The 16,495-nt window shown below is 40.4% G+C and overlaps 1 protein-coding gene across 8 annotated transcripts in view; it reads right to left on the bottom strand.

Annotated features, from left to right (window-relative positions):
- The window catches only part of R3HCC1L (R3H domain and coiled-coil containing 1 like), a 95,978-nt gene extending 83,487 nt beyond the window's left edge, over positions 1 to 12,491 (bottom strand). For 2 of the 8 annotated variants that reach the window (XM_058697395.1, XM_058697399.1), the window contains exon 1: positions 11,006 to 12,343. The gene's annotated coding sequence lies outside the window, so the exon portion shown is untranslated. The other 6 variants (XM_058697398.1, XM_058697402.1, XM_058697400.1 and 3 more) reach the window with 5 other exon arrangements.
- Between the last annotated feature and the right edge of the window lie 4,004 nt (positions 12,492 to 16,495).

Here is a 16,495-nt window from a genome sequence, read left to right as displayed (position 1 = left end):
TATGTTTTGTTACAAATTCAGTTTTTACTATTTGACTTTTAAAGCTTGTCTATTTTAAACTATATGTCTGTTGATAAAATACAAAAAACAGCAACTGACGAATTTCTTAAATGTATTGTTCATCATTTAAAAAAATATATAAATAAAATATTTTCAATTGAAAGGAGTAAAAAAAAAAAAAAAAAAAAAAAACATCCTAAGGAAAAAGGTCTCCCTTTTTGTTGGGAGACCTTTACATTTTTTCCTAGTACTGAAAGAACACAAACATACAAAATATAGAAGCTTTAAAAATAAAAAAATTTTAAGGCAAATAATTACCACTTGAGTGGACAAAATTCAGTAATTGTAATACCAGGAAGATTGTAGGTCTGATCTTACTTACAAATTCATTAATGATCAGGAGAGTGCAAATAACACATTTAATTAAATTTGTTCATTTATCTATTTGGGGAAGTACGATTAACAGCAGTGAGAGAGAGTAGTAACATAAAAGGACAGAGACGAATTAAAACATTGCCCAAAACAACCAAATTGGAGAGTGGATGGAAAGCTAAGTAAAATTAGGGGCTAAAGACAACAAAAGAGAGGTATCAGAGGCTTATTTACCATCATTTTACGGCACACTGTGGCAACGTGGCGTAATTTTGGCCAATGCCAATGTTAAGAGGAGATACATAAAACACACACATTATGTATATGTATGTTTGTACACACACAAGCATACATATACGTACATACACATAATTTTTTCCTTATGAGACACTGATAATCCTAATTAAACAAGGATCTGTGGGGCACCCAAGTGGCTCAGTCAGTTAAGTGTCCAACCCTTGATTTCGGCTCAGGCTGTGTTCTCACAGTGGTGAGATCAAGCTCTGCGGTGAACCTGGAGCCTGCTTTTGATTCTGTCTCTCTTTCTCTTTCTCTCTCTCTCTCTCTCTCTCTCTCTCCCCCTGCCCCCGTCCCCCACTCTGGCATGAGTGCATGCTCGCTCTCAAAATAAATAAACTTAAAAAACAAACAAACAAGGATTTGTAAAGGATTATACCCTAAAAACAAAGTACTGTTAACGCAATCTGACAACAGTGGTTTTATATTCATAATTTTTATAAGTACAGAAACTCTATCAAGGATTACCAATAATGACAAACTGTCCTAAAGACAATTAATTCTGTTGTCTACCTTGTAGCCACACTTGGATTATCCTGATTGTTCCTGTTCTTTATTCCCAGGCACTGACCACTCAGAACAGTCTACATTTACCCATCTCTCCAGCAGAAAGGTGTCGCTATGTGACTAATTTTCACCAATAGAATATGAGCAAAAGTGGTACGTGTAACTTTCAGTAAGTATCCTTAAAGGGAAGGGGATGTGTTCTTTTCTTCCCCCTTTCTGATGGATGGAATGTGAATGAAACAGCTGGAGCTCCAGTAACTATCTTAGACTATAAAGTGACTTCAGAAAGAACAGAATCCATGCAGAGAAGTACAACAACATGACACCATGACAGACAGACCATACCAGTCCTAGACTACTTTGGGAATTCCTGACGTTGGGCAAAATACACTTCTATGATGTTGAAATCTCTGCTATTTGGTTGCAACCAAATCTAATCCTAATTAGTATAACCGCTATGCTAAGGCGCACTCCTCGTTTTGTTTCTCTAAACATTCTCCTGCCGCTCCTTTATTGTGAGTATTCCTCAATACTCTATTGTTGGTCTTTTCCACTCTTCTCCCACTGGGTTCTAGGCCAACATTCTAAAATAACATCTCTATGTGTCAGATCTTTGAGCTCTAGTTTTATCTCCAGCTGCCTATCATTCCACTTGTATGTGACATAATTAAACAGGAATACAAGTGATTTTTAAAACGCACACATTAAATAAAGTAGTGGTGGTAGCAATGGCAGTAGTTATTGTGAGGGTAATAAATAGCTAATATTTACTGAGCTCTTAATATTTATTAGGCACAGTTCTAAGTCTAAGAGCTAATCCTCACAACAATCCTATGAAGCAGGAAGTATTGTGCCATATCCATTTTAAAAATGAGGAAACCGAGACCCAGACATGTTAAGTAACTTGCTCAAAACATATAACTAGTGTATCAAAGAGATCATTCAAACCTAGGCTGTCCAGAACCCACCCTCCTAACCAAGGTACACTAGTACTTTATTCTAAGGATGCTATCACAGCTTAAGACTTTTTAAGTTGTCTTCAGCAACCACATGACAGTCATTTAAATATCCACCATGGTGGGGCGCCTGGGTGGCGCAGTCGGTTAAGCGTCCGACTTCAGCCAGGTCACGATCTCGCGGTCCATGAGTTCGAGCCCCGCGTCAGGCTCTGGGCTGATGGCTCGGAGCCTGGAGCCTGTTTCCGATTCTGTGTCTCCCTCTCTCTCTGCACCTCCCCCGTTCATGCTCTGTCTCTCTCTGTCCCAAAAATAAATAAAAAACGTTGAAAAAAAAAAATTTTTTTTTAAAAATATATCCACCATGGTAATAAGTTTTATGCCTCTGCAGAATCATTTTTAGAAACTGTCAAATATCACTTAGAAATAAGTAACTAAGATGAGTGATCAAGCTAGAAAATACTCTCTTGAAAACAAAGGATATGATCATCAAGCAACGAGACTGGTTTTCTTGTATTGACTCTACTGTTTCTGAAAGCAGTTTCAAAAGACAAATTCCGAAGAATACTTATTTGCTAAAATAAATGTATGGCCTCAAAAACAAATACTTTAAAAGTGAGACCTTTCATTTTTATGTTCTTTAGTTTTTTGGGTTTTTTTGTTTGTTTTTGGTTTTTTTTTTAACATTTTATTTATTTTTGACACAGAGAGAGACAGAGCATGAACAGGGGAGGGGCAGAGAGAGAAGGAGACACAGAATCTGAAACAGGCTCCAGGCTCTGAGCTGTCAGCACAGAGCCCGACGCGGGGCTCGAACTCACGGACCATGAGATCATGACCTGAGCTCAAGTCGGACGCTTAACCGACCGAGCCACCCAGGCGCCCCTATGTTCTTTAGTTTTAAAGCACCAGATTTTTTTTAACTAGCACTCAAATGATCTAAAACCTAAAATTTATATTAGCACTTGAACTCATTATCTTTCTCCCTAGGCCTATCTGAGCTCTTTTCCCAATGTCACTATCAATGACACTACAATATACCTGCTAGGTCAGGCTCAAAACTTTGAGATATTCTGATTCTTTCAGCTTTTCCAACCCCATATTTACTGTTCTTCCTCCACGAGCTATCATGTTTTCTGTTTCCACATTACCCCACTACTGCTGTATTGAAATACTCGCCAGCCACTCTCAACCAGAGGTTAGCCCACAAAGCTGCCAGGACAACCATTCTCACTGTTTTCATCATACGACTTTCTCTGGTATTCAGGGAAATACTTGCCCTGGTATTCAGATTGGCAATGGGAAAGCCAGAATTTGAACCCATTTCCTAGGTTCCCACTCAAAGTGAATACAAATTTAAAGATCACTGCCCAGAATATAATTCATGCTAGTTCCAGAAACTGCCAGACACTACTCATAAACATGTTACCTTTCTTTAAAAAAAATCAGGATACAAAATTTATATACAATAGCAAGAGATCCCAATTTAAGTGCATCTGTATTACATTAATAGGCATACATAGGAAGGAAATAATCTTAAATGTTAATAGTTACTTCCAGATGGTGAAAATATGGATATATTTTCCAAATCCTCTATAATGAGCACATATTGAATTTATAATAAGAAATACTTAAAAATTAAAACTATATGACATTATGAAGTCAAAGATAAATTCCTTGACATTGAACTCAAGTGTCAGAAGCAAAGAAAAGTTTCAGGCTACCCAAGGAAATAAACAAGAAGCACGGTACAAAAAAGAAACACTACAGCAATAAGTGAAACAAAAGCAACGTCACATTAACAACAATGGTCGCAGAAACCAAGAGCTACATGGCTCCTGGGGCTTGTTGACTCCAGTACTTAATAAATCATTGGTTCTTACACTAGAAGAGTCAAGAGGCCTAAAAGGTCACTGGAAATTCTGAATGTATTGAAAGATGGTCACACTGAGATTGAAACTGTTATTTGGGATAGTTGTAGAGAATTACACACCACATAAACAAATCAAGACTACTAATTTTCCTTCTGGGTAGTCTCCTAAAATGAAAATGTGAAATGAAAGCACAAAAGATCTGAAAAGATTCATAGGATAAAAAAATTTAGGACCACTAAATAGGCTATAAATTCATCTTTTCCTGGCACTAGTTTTTTAAATTCCAGTCCAACATCCCTTACCCAAAACACCTGGGCCAGAGAGGCTTCACAATTCACGAACTTTTTTTATATTTTACAAAGGTTAATATGGTACATATTCCATATGTTACAAAATATTCCAACTAGGGCTTCGGGCAAAACTCTAATTAAACACATTAATATTTCTATGGGAAAAGTATAAATCACTATACTATGTAAAATAAAGACTACAAGTAGCCTGACATCAGTGCAGACTGATCAGAATTTTGCTGCCGACAGTTTGCCACAAACTTCTTAAAGACTTCCCATTCTCGTAGCAGTTTGAATTTAGGAAACATGGATAAGAAACTATGGACCTGAAACTGGTTACATCTAAGAGGTGGAATTATGCATGGATTTTGTTTCTTTCCTGATATTCCACATATTCAACAGTGAACATGTACCATATTATTTACAAAACAATACTTGAAATTTAAAAAGGGATGTGAAAAAGCCCAAATACAGATACTGACCAACTTGCAAACTGGGTTAAAAAAAGAAGTAAGATCTTGTTCAGATTTCAAAAGCCAAAAAAGTAACTTAAAATAGCTCTGAGTTTAAAAGTTTTTACAAGTTTAGTATAAGTATTTAAAATAAATGAATAAAAATGCTATCAACAGTGGGGGAAATCCTTACTAAGACTCAACAGGAAATTTATGAACTGAAATTCAAAATGTGATAATTGTATTAACTCATTTGTAACTTACTATTTTTCAGTTCAATTAAGTGCTTGTGACACTGTCTTTCCCAAAGATAGCACCTATCTCCTGTCCCCAGTCTTTCTTACAATGTGACTTTGACACTTCTCCCGTGAGAAGTGGGTTCAGTGTAACTGCTATTTTTGACTCTGACAAGTTTATGTCACTATGTAACTTCCACGAGTAGGTCCCAAAAGGCAATACAGTTTCTGCGTGGTTCTTTTAGGATGCTCATTCTTAGGAAACAGTCACCACCTTGCTCTCAAGAAGCTCCACTGGTCTATGTGGAGAAACTGTAGGCAGGTGTTCTGTGGGACAGCCACATTAGCCCCCAGACATGAATGCTGACACCTCCAGGAGCCGGCAGGTCACCACCAGCTTTTAATTATAAGTCTTTCCACCTAAAGGTCAGGTAAGCCATCTCCTCACTACCTTGTCTGAATTCAGACAAAATCCACAGCATAATAAAATGGGTATTTTACACCGCTAAGTTTTGGAGTGGCTTGCTACACAAAAAGCTAACCAGAAAAAGCGCCCTTTCCTAGTTCAGTAGCTCCATTCATATGAAACCTATACACGTACGTGCACACATACACTCTAATATCATGCTTTTCTCAACACTGAAGAAGGTCTAATCTGCCAATGAGAAATTGGACAGACCTGTTTAAATAAGACAGTTTCCACTTGGGAACTCAACAATTCATGTCAAATATATTCTGAGTACCTGACATATGTAGAACACTTTGCTAAATGTTTAAAACACAAAGGTAAATAACATATAGTTATTAATCTAATCTAGAATGGGAGGAAATAAAAACAAGTATACAAATAGTTTACAGAAGTATTTAAGTGCCAAAACTGGTACATAAAGTTAATTCCACCACAGTTAATTTATAAAATCATTTGGAGTCATAAAAAGCTTTTTGATTTCTTTAGGAAAGTAGAAGAGCTTTGCAGATGCCTAGAAAAAAAGACTAAAAAAACATATGAAAAATGTGGCCTTCGTTATGTGCTTATAAGGCTGTTTTTTGTTGTTTTAATTCTTTATTTCCCAAGTTTTCTACAGCAACCATGTACCAGATTTATTAAGAAAAAAAAAATTGGGGGGGGGGGGCACCTGGGTGGCTCAGTCAGTTAAGCATCCGACTTGGGCTCTGGTCATGATCTCCGGGTTCGCGAGTTCCAGTCCCCAGACCAGCTCTGTGCTGACAGCTCAGAGCCTAGAGGCTGCTTTGGATTCTATGTCTCCCTCTCTCTCTCTGCCCCTCACCTGCTTTGCACTCGGTCTCTTTCTCTCTCTCTCTCAAAAATAAACATTAAAAAAAATTTTTTTAATTAAAAAAAACATTTAAAAAAATTTTTAATTTTTTTAAACGTTTATTTTTCTGGGAGAGACACAGCCTGAGCAGGGGAGGAGCAGGGAGAGAGGGTGACACAGATCTGAAGCAGGCTCCAGGCTCTGAGCTGTCAGCACAGAGACCGACGTGGGGTTTGAACTCAGGAACTCTGAGATCATAACCTCAGCCCAAGTCAGACGCTTAACAGACTGAGCCACCCAGGTGCCTCAGAAAAAAATGTTTTTTATTTATTTTGAGAGAGAGAGAGAAAGAGCAGCAGGAGCAGGGGAGGGATGGAGAGAGAGAATCCCAAGCAGGCTCTGTGCTGACAGCACACAGAGCCCAATGTGGGGCTTGATATCACAAACCATGAGATTATGACCTGGGCCAAAATCAAGAGTTGGATGCTTTTTTTTTTTTTTTTAATTTTTTTAACATTTATTTATTTTTGAGACAGGGAGAGACAGAGCATGAACTGGGGAGGGGCAGAGAGAGGGAGACACAGAATCTGAAACAGGCTCCAGGCTCTGAGCCATCAGCCCAGAGCCCGACGCGGGGCTCGAACTCACGGACCGCGAGATCATGACCTGAGCCGAAGTCGACCGCTTAACCGACTGAGCCACCCAGGTGCCCCAAGAGTTGGATGCTTAACTGACTGAGCCACCCAAGCACTCCAAAAGAAAACAATAGTTTTATTTAATTTTTTAAAAATGTGTTTAAAATACACTATGAAGAGAGTCAAGCAAGAGGTTAATAGATCTGTAACAGAAGCTATTCTGGTGTCAGCATGCCAAATATGCAAAATAAATTTAGAATTTAAGGAGAATTTTCAGTAGAATAAAAACTGCATAAACATGTTACTTGTTTGCTATTAATATCTACTTTTCTTCCCTTTCCTTGCTAATTACAAATATTTAGAAGGTCTCCTCAGGTAACAGAAAACAACTACTTCAATAAGCTCTCCATCTCCTGGTCCTGCCCTACCAGATCCCTCCGGCATTCTGTCTCCCTCTCTGCATCTATCATTTCTAAGGTGGCTCTTCTCTCTACATCTCTGATTATTCTTCTTTCTAACTCTGCCTCAGACTGTCTCTCTCAGTGTTTCTGACTTCCCGTCTCTAGATGACCCTCATTCTCTGCCTATCGTGTGTGTTCTTCTTTCTGTTTCCCTCCAGTGTGTATGTCTGTGTGTGTGTGCGTGGATAGGTGTTTGTGTTACTCTCATGGACTCTGCCTTTTGGTCAGTTTCTTCCCCACAGCTACCTACCCCATTTCCAAGACATTTCTGTTACCTTTTCCCTCTATCTTGATAAACTAGCAGGAATGGTATTATTATCCCTATTTCATAGACGATAAGAAAACACATACTGGACTACTGATATAAATTTGAGAGTTTAGGATTTATATCCAAGTGCTTCTCTTCTTTAATACTCTTCTGGTATTCCATGGCAAAAAAAAAAAAAAAAAAACTTCAAACAGCCCAACTGCAAGCCAGTATTAACACTACACGTATTCTTTCCTAAGAAGCAAATCTCCTATTAAGGAGTGCCACATACCTTTTGCCTCTGTTTTTGCCTCTGTACCAAGTAAATGGTCAGGAGCTGTCAGAAATCTATACCATTATATTAACAGGTTAACAGTGTTATTTGGGAATCTCACAATACTAGACACCAGACCTGCTGTTTCCAACAGTGCTTCTCTATTTTTATCCCAAGTCTGGAAACAACCATGTTTGACATAAAAAAAAAAAAAAAAAAAAGATATAAGAGGGACAACAAATGTTAATAAAACTGAAGAGTGATTCTGAAGAATGGAAAGCTATATAGAAAGCTAGCATGAGACAAGTGAAAAATGCACACCACAGACTGGAAGCAACTGGTCTATGTTTTATTGAGAGTAGAAAACCCTCTTCAAATGCAGGCTTACAGCTTGCTGAGCAACACCCTATAACTTCTCTTCTATCTAAAGCTCTGTCAACTGGAATTTTTCCGTAATTCAATAAACTCTTATGACTTACCCAGACTTCATCCATCCTGCTGGGCTCATCAACAAGGAACTCTAAATGTTTTCTCCACTAGCTAAGACCACATTTTCTGATGGGTGGCATAGAAGTAGGGTTCTCTTTCAAGCTACCAATAGCCTAGTTCCATTTCTTTCCACTTCTATAAGTGGGAAGTCTGCAACAAATACAGTTCAACAAAGAAGAAATGTCTAAATTATAATTCAGGTTAATGACTGTCAAAGATCACCCTGTAGGTCCCCAATTTTATACAGAGTGTGAGGGCTAGTCTTATATTTAAACAGGTTTATCATTAAAAATCTATACTTTTATTCTGGCACTAGCTCACTTAATTCTATTATGTCTAATGAGTACATAAGTACTGAATCGACAATATACCAGTTTTATCATTCATTCTGGTGAGCTATTTTGTGAATGGTTAATCTATGGAGCTAATGAGGACAGGGTCACAGATTGGAAAATCTTGGCCAATTAGCTTTGCTGTGTTTCATGGGTTGATGGTTACAGTCAACAACCTTAACCTTGGCTAACAGAAACAAAACAAAACAAAATACACTGATCATGTGAAGTATTAGAGGAATGAATTATAAATGTTTGACCAAAATCAATGATCATCATAAAAATATAATAAAATTTTTTAAAGTAATGCTAACATATCTACCTTTTGCTAAGCCTGGTTAGTATGTGCCTAGTTCAAAAAATCTCTAATCTTTTCAGTCATGCGAGATTGGTTATTATTATCCCTGTTTTACAGATGATAAGAAAATGAACTCAGAATGATAATATGAACCAAAGTCATAACCTATTAAGTGGTGGAGCCTGAATTCAAACTTTGATTTGACTCCAAAGCTTAGGTTATTTCCACAATACCATATAGTTTCTCAACAGCATGCCTTAGGGACATACGACAATCAACAAAATGTTCTTACTCAGAACTATTCAGCACAGTCATTACTGAGCATATCCACTACGTACACTTAGATGCTAAAGCTGAGAATGAGTTTACCTTCCAAAACTTCTTTAAGCAAAACAGCAAAGATTCTTGTTCTTTTTTTTTTTTTTTTTTTTTAAATGTTTATTTATTTTTGAGACAGAGAGAGACAGAGCATGAGCAGGGGAGGGGCAGAGAGAAAGGGAGATACAGAATCTGAAACAGGCTCCAGGCCGTCCGCACAGAGCCCGACGCGGGGCTCGAACTCACGAACTGTGAGATCATGACCTGAGCCAAAGTCGGCCACTTAACCGACTGAGCCACCCAGGCGCCCCAAGATTCTTGTTCTTTAAGAACACAAGCATTTAAAACAAAGGAAAAAATAATACATTATAGCATACAAAGTAATTTTTAATGGAAATGACTATTGTCATAGCTTTGTATAAAAGTCTATAGTGAAAAAATAGTTATCTTGCAGATTCATAACTGGAAGAATGAAATTACCAGGGCAGAGCCAGAGGATACCACATTAAAACAGAGTAAAGGAAACATTTCCTAAAAATCTGAGTCTGCAGGTATCTTGTAGTCAAAACTCATTTGTAGGAAATAAAAATAAATATTTCAATTCTTAACCCTAAGATTTTGCTTTGACCAACAGATCAATTTTCTCTATTAGACTATCCTTCTTGGTTTCTCTCAACTCTCACTCCTTGCAAATGTGTACACCAATGTCACTAAGAGTTTTACCTTAATAAAAAATGAGGTCACCAAGCTCTCTGGAACCTACCCACTAAGCTAACTAACTTTTAGAGTCAAACAGTCTGACTTAAAAAAAAAAAGAAAAGAAAAGAAAAAGGCAGGAATGAGGGGAAGGACCAAAAAATGGCTCTATAAAACTATGTCCTAGTCAATAGTCAATAACTAAGTCACAAACACAGATAATTGTTCTACTACAAGCTACAGTGTGCAGACAGAAAACAGCATCCTTACGACAGGTTACAAATGAAGCACCAAAGCACATCCCAAACAACAATCTTTTCACAATAGCATTTTAGAAACCTCTAAAAGTGAAAAATAGCCTAATATAATCTTTATATAAAATACAATTGCTAAGAAACACACTGCAGAATGAGAACTTCTATTTACAGTATTTTGGGGAAAAAAAAGAATCTCAAGAAAATACATTATCTAAATTATCATTTTTTGATCATCATAGTCAACAATTACAATAGCAACAAAGCAATGAGCACTTACTCTATGCACTACTAAGTTTCTTATATTAACATCTCATTTAATCCTTATGAACACCTTGCAAGATAAATGTTATTGTATCTATCCTAGAAACTAGTCATCAGGCTCAGGGGGGTCAACTAATTTGCCAAGTCATAAAGTAAGTCACAACACCAGGATTTGAACGCAATTTGTTCAACTTTGTACATTGGACTAATTCACTGTACCGCCATCCTGTTTTTTTGAACCACATTTAAGCATTTTCCAACCGACGATATCAGTATAAATACAAGTTAGGATTACCTTATTACTACACCTCCAAACCCTTATATTGATTGTAAAATCCCATTCTCTACAAGGGGAAAAATAAAACAAAAAAGCTACCTGCTTAGAGTCTCAGATCTTAACTGCCAGAAGACTGGAATATGGGCTATTTATATTCTGAATTCTAACTATGAGGAAAACAGACTTCTAGCATACATACCTAGGACACATGAAGATGACCCCAGTATTTCAGCTACTATGCACACAAGGTTAGTGGAACTGTGTTAGAATTAGAGCTAGACTTAGCACCAGAAGTATCTTAAAGGGGGTAAAAAAATACAAGACCTGCTGGAGACAGGCATCAGTTTAGCACAACTGATGAACAGAAAGTGCTGAGATCCTTGTACTTTTGTGGTGAAGGAAGGATGTAACTGAGCAAAATGGGTTGACAGGCGAGTGTGTTGGGGGTAGGGAAGTGTCCTAACTCTGGGAGACCTTAATTTGCAGATGAAGTTTAAAACGGACTCCACAGGTGACAGGGCCTTCAAGTCACCTCTTCAAGAGGTACATGGCTTTACGTTTGCATGGCTTGTATTCGTTTCCAAAGTCACTTCCCCTTATTTATTAAATCATTTGCTTTTCACAAAGAGCATGGTCATGTTTATAATCGAGTTTCAAAGACATGAACGTGGTTTTAAAATTCAATTGACCTAGACTGGAGACAGGAGGATAAAGTTATATCTGATACATGCTTTCTCCCACGTATCACTTATTATCCGCTGACGCCCACAACACTGGAAGGCAGGCAGGCCAAAGACTAGTAGCCCCATTTTTCAGATCTAGAAACCAAGGCTGCGGAAAACGGGTTACAAAAGATCACAAGTCCAGAAAGTGACAGACCTGAGACTCGTCTCAGGACATTAGTCTCCAAACCCTGTGCTTCTTTTCTTTCTCAACTCTGAGAGGCGGCTTTATTGAGTAAAGAAAACTTTTTAATAATCGGACTTGGGGGTTTCCGAGGGCCGCCCAACAAACCAGGAAGTACATCCTCCCGTTCAGACAGCTCACTCCCAGCTCATGCCCATAGCCCGGGGCTCCTGGACAGCCGAGCGGACTCCCTCAAAATGCTCGCAGCCCGGAAATCGCCAGCAGCCCCGGGGTCTTCTCGGGGCGGCCTCTGAGGCCCACAGCCCCGTTGACCCCTGGGGGGATCGCCACGGACCCGCTCAGTACCTGTTGAAACCCGGGAAAGGAATGTCCTCTCCGCAGAGAGTATTTGGGAAGAGGCCCCAAAGCGGGCGCTCAGCCTCTAGGACAGCAAAAGGGCCTCGGGAGGATCCCTGCAACCCAGGGCCCGCAGGGGTCGAAGGGCGGCAGCTTCCCAGTAACCTCCTCCCCAGACGGAGACCCGCCCCGTGAGTCACGTGAGGGGAAAAAAAATACCGGTAACTAACAAAAAGAGAAAGGAAGTCTTGTCCAAAGTGTGTGGGGAGAAGTGGGAGCGACCAGCCCCAGCTAAGGGTGTAGAGGCAGGAAAGGACAGGGACGTGGGGCTGCTCGTTACCGGGCGCGCCGTCGCTCTCCGCTTCCGCCACCTCCTCGAAGCTCTTGCTCTTCCGCTCGCGCCGCTGGGGCGCGCGCCAGGCCTCGACTCCTCCCCCCACCCGCGCCGCGGGGCCTTCTGGGGGCTGTAGTCCCTCCAGGCCGGGGCTGCGCAGGCTGCCTCCCGGTCACGTGGGGGGAGGGCTGGCAGAGATGCAAGGGCGAGAAGGGGTTTGCGCTTCCGTCTGCTCAACCCTCTGGGCTTCGCTTTAGCTATAAACGTGCTCAGACGTCCTCCCGTCCCGCTCTTACACCATCCCGCCTTTTCCGTTAACGGCCAAGTTTTTTTGAAAAAGGCAACATAATCCGTCGTCTCCACTTCCTCCTTCGTGCTCGCCGTGTAGGAAAATGGCAATGTGGCCATTATTATCTTAATTGCCAAACTCACGTGAGGAATTTCCAGGTCTTCTAACTTAACCTTTAGACGCCATTTGAGGCTGTTGGACATTCTTCATTTATTTTCTATGTCACTCTCTGGATTTTCTTTCTTCCTCTCACGCCATCCTTCTCAGTCTCCTTCAAGAATTCTTTTTCTAAACCATCTCTTAACTATTAGTAGTGTTCTCCAGAGTTCCTGGCAATGAAGTGAAAGGTGCAGGCCGAGAAACCTGAGCTTCCCAACGTCATAAACAACCGCATTTCATCCATGTCCCACAGGCATCTCAAATGTAGCAATTTGTGAAGCAAACCACCCATCCCCTATTGACTAATATTCACTCCAACTTCCAACCTACATTTCTCCTTCTCTTGCTTCCTCTTCCACCCATGCCCACACGGTCACCAAATTTTGTAGAGTCTATCTCCCAAGTATCTCTTGACTCTGCTCTCTCCTCACGACCACTGCCAGGGATTTAACTCAGACCTGCATTATTTCTTGCATTGGCTTCCTTACTGGTCTCAGCACCTCAGCACCTCTAGTCCTCCCTACTGCTGTCTGGCCCAGTTATGCAAATGAAAAATTTAATCATGTCACACTTTTGGTAATATCCCCTAAAGGATCCACTTGATTGAATTTGGGAAGAGGTATGGAGGTGAATCCCTTCCGTAGCTTTTATAAAATGAGAATGCCAGCCGCACTACTCCCCGCCCTCCCTATCCTGTATTGTGGTTGGGAGGTTCAAAGAAAGGAGACTTATAACAGATCTTATTTTAGGGTAGATGCGCATAGGCAAACTTCAAAGGTTCCCCAGGTGATTGAATCACTTAACAAGGGTGTTTTTTATTGACTACACCAGGTATTATTCTGGGTACTGAGAAAATACTAGTAAACAAGACAGTCCCTGCCCTTGTGGAGTTTACATTCTCTTGGAAGAGACAGATTTTAATCAAATGATTACATACCAAAAACAAAACCAACAATAATAACAACAAAAAACACAATTACCAGCTGCGATAAGACTTGTACAGGAAAAACAATCAGTCCCTTTCCCTTTCTTTCTGACACCTGCTCCAGCCCAGGGTGGGAATCCTCAGCCTATCAAACAAAACCTGTCAGGAGCTAATCTCCTTCCATTCCCTCCCACATACATCTAGATTTACCAGACTGCCTGATCACACTTGCTCGCTCACCTTTGCAAAAGCTGTCCCTCTGTTTGGAAAACCCTTTCCCTTCTCCCTGTGCTAACTTCTACCCTGTCTAATTCTCCTCTGTTGGACTAACAGCAAACCCAACAGAACACTAGCCACATGGAAGGATTTTCTGAGGATTGAACGGAGTCAGCTGATAACTCTTAGGCAAACAGGGGAGCCAGGAACAGTTGAATGTGGGCTACTGGGAGCAGGGCTACATTAGCCAATTTAGAAGCACAGGGCCTGAGCCAACACCCATCCTTCAAAACACAGATCACATGTCACCTCTTCCAGGAAGTGTTTGCCGAGTTCCGCCAAGATGAAATACTGCCTCTTTCCTGGGTATTCATTGCATCCATGCCAACCTCTCTTCCAGTGAAACACTAGACCCAGATCACACCAGGTTTGAAGAGCCAACTGTTAAATATTCGGGAATTTTCCAAGTCAGTTTCTAAAGCATTGGAAGCTTGAAATCAGCAGTGATGGGAGTATTTACACCACCATGGAAATAAGCAAATGACAAATGAGGGCCTTTGGGTTTTGTTTTGTTTTGTTTTCCTTTTTGGAGAGCCAGTTTGCCAGCACATCACTGCCTTTATCATCTCATGCATCTCTACATTGTATCGTGGTGATTACTCCCCTATTACATGAATCCCTTGTAACAGCTTCACTTAGCAAATTTTTATTGTTGTTTATTACTATGCACCAGAAACTAGCAAGATGCTGAAGGGATGGGTATACAGTGGAGAACAAAAAAGCCTGGTCCCTACTGTGAAGGAGCTTGCAATCTAGCAGATTAGACAGAAAATAAACAAAGACCTCTACATTTACAAATTGAGCTGGGCTGCTTTGTGACAAAACATCCTGGCAATGAATGGTAGTGGACAGAGAATACTACACTACTTTAACAAGGTGGTCCAGGGACACCTCTCTGAGGAGACGATCTTTCTACTGGGCGCCAAAGGGTTAGAAAGAGATGGTCAAGGGGAAAAGTGTTCCAACCAAAGGAATCAGGCTATACACAAGAGAGGTAGGCTGTTTGAAGGACAGAATGGTCAGTTTTACTGGGATGGTGTAATGATTAATTGTATTTGTCAACTTGACTGGGCCACAGGGTGCCTAGATTAAACATTATTTCCAGTTGTGTCTGCAAGGATGTTTCTGGTGAGATTAGCATTTGTTGGACTCAGTAGATTATTCCCTTCTTCAGTGTGGTCAGGCATCATCCCATCTACTAAATCCCTGAATAAAACAAAAATCTGGGGAAGGGAGGATTCATTCCCTCCTTGCCTGTCTGTTGAACTGAGGCCTTGGTCAGTTGGTCTTCACCTGCCCTTGGACTGGGATTCACACCATTAGCTCCCCTGGTTCTCAGGCCTTTGGACTCAGACTAGAATTACACCAGCAGCTTTCCTGGGTCTCCAGCTTGCTGAGGGCAGATTGTGAGACTTCTCAGTCTCTACAATCATAGGAACCAAGTCCTCACAATATAAAAAATATATAAATCTCTTCTATATATACGTATAAGTGTACATATACATAAAAAACATTAGTAGGAGATCTATATCTCCTGTTTATATACACATATTTCCATAAATAGGAAATACAAATACAGATGATATATAGTTAGATAGATGGATATCCTATTGGTTCCTAATTCTCTGGAGAACCCTGACTAATTGTGGGTTGAGTGATCCAGACTACAAGATGAGGTCATTGGAACCAGGTATGCATAGCCTTGAGGCCACAGTGAGGACCCTGGGTTAAATTATAAACACAAAAAGGTTCAAACAAGGGGATGATGTTAGCCGATTCATGTTTTGATACAATCACTCTTGGTTTTGTTTGGAGGCCCACAATAGAAGTGGGAGCCCACTTGTTGCTATAGTCTAGGTGAGAAATCATGAAATGAAATGCTGGCAGTCAAACGAAATGGGTGGATTGGACAGCTATTTTGCAGACTGAGTCAACAGGATTTGCCGATGGATTGAATGTAGGGGACAATGGGCTGGTGAAGAGAAGCGAGGACCCAGGGACAGAGATTGCTCACATTCATCTCCATATCCTCAACCTCTAGAATGGGCCTGGTTCGTAGTAGGTGTTCAATAACCGCGTGTTGAACAATTTTATCCATTCTACATGCTAAGCTCTGTGTCCTATCAATGTCACATTGCTTCGTACACATGCTAAGCTCTGTGCCCTATCAATGTCACATTGCTTCGTACAGGGCCTCTCTAGCCCATATAGTAACTTTGTGAAAATTAGAAAAAAAAAAAAAAAAAGGTGCCCCTTCCTACAGGTGCACATAGCCCATCACCAGGGTGTACAGATTGATGAACCTGTAGTCTACATTTCAGCCCCCACTTGCTTTCTCAGCTGGCACCCTTGTGGTGTGTGTAGTCTGCACAACCACATACAGCATCTCTGGCTTAACAATCCTGGGAGCTGGTTTTGTGGCATTAAGCCCAGTACTCTTGGAGAGAACGTGGGGTGGAGAGAAAGAAAGCTGCCTGCCTGGGGTCACTGGAGCTGCTGCTGT

The sequence above is a fragment of the Neofelis nebulosa genome, chromosome 13 (genome assembly GCF_028018385.1).
Source record: "Neofelis nebulosa isolate mNeoNeb1 chromosome 13, mNeoNeb1.pri, whole genome shotgun sequence".
NCBI lineage: Eukaryota > Metazoa > Chordata > Mammalia > Carnivora > Felidae > Neofelis > Neofelis nebulosa.
The sequence above is the reverse complement of the archived record's forward strand: the minus strand, read 5'-3'. Positions and strand labels throughout refer to the sequence as shown.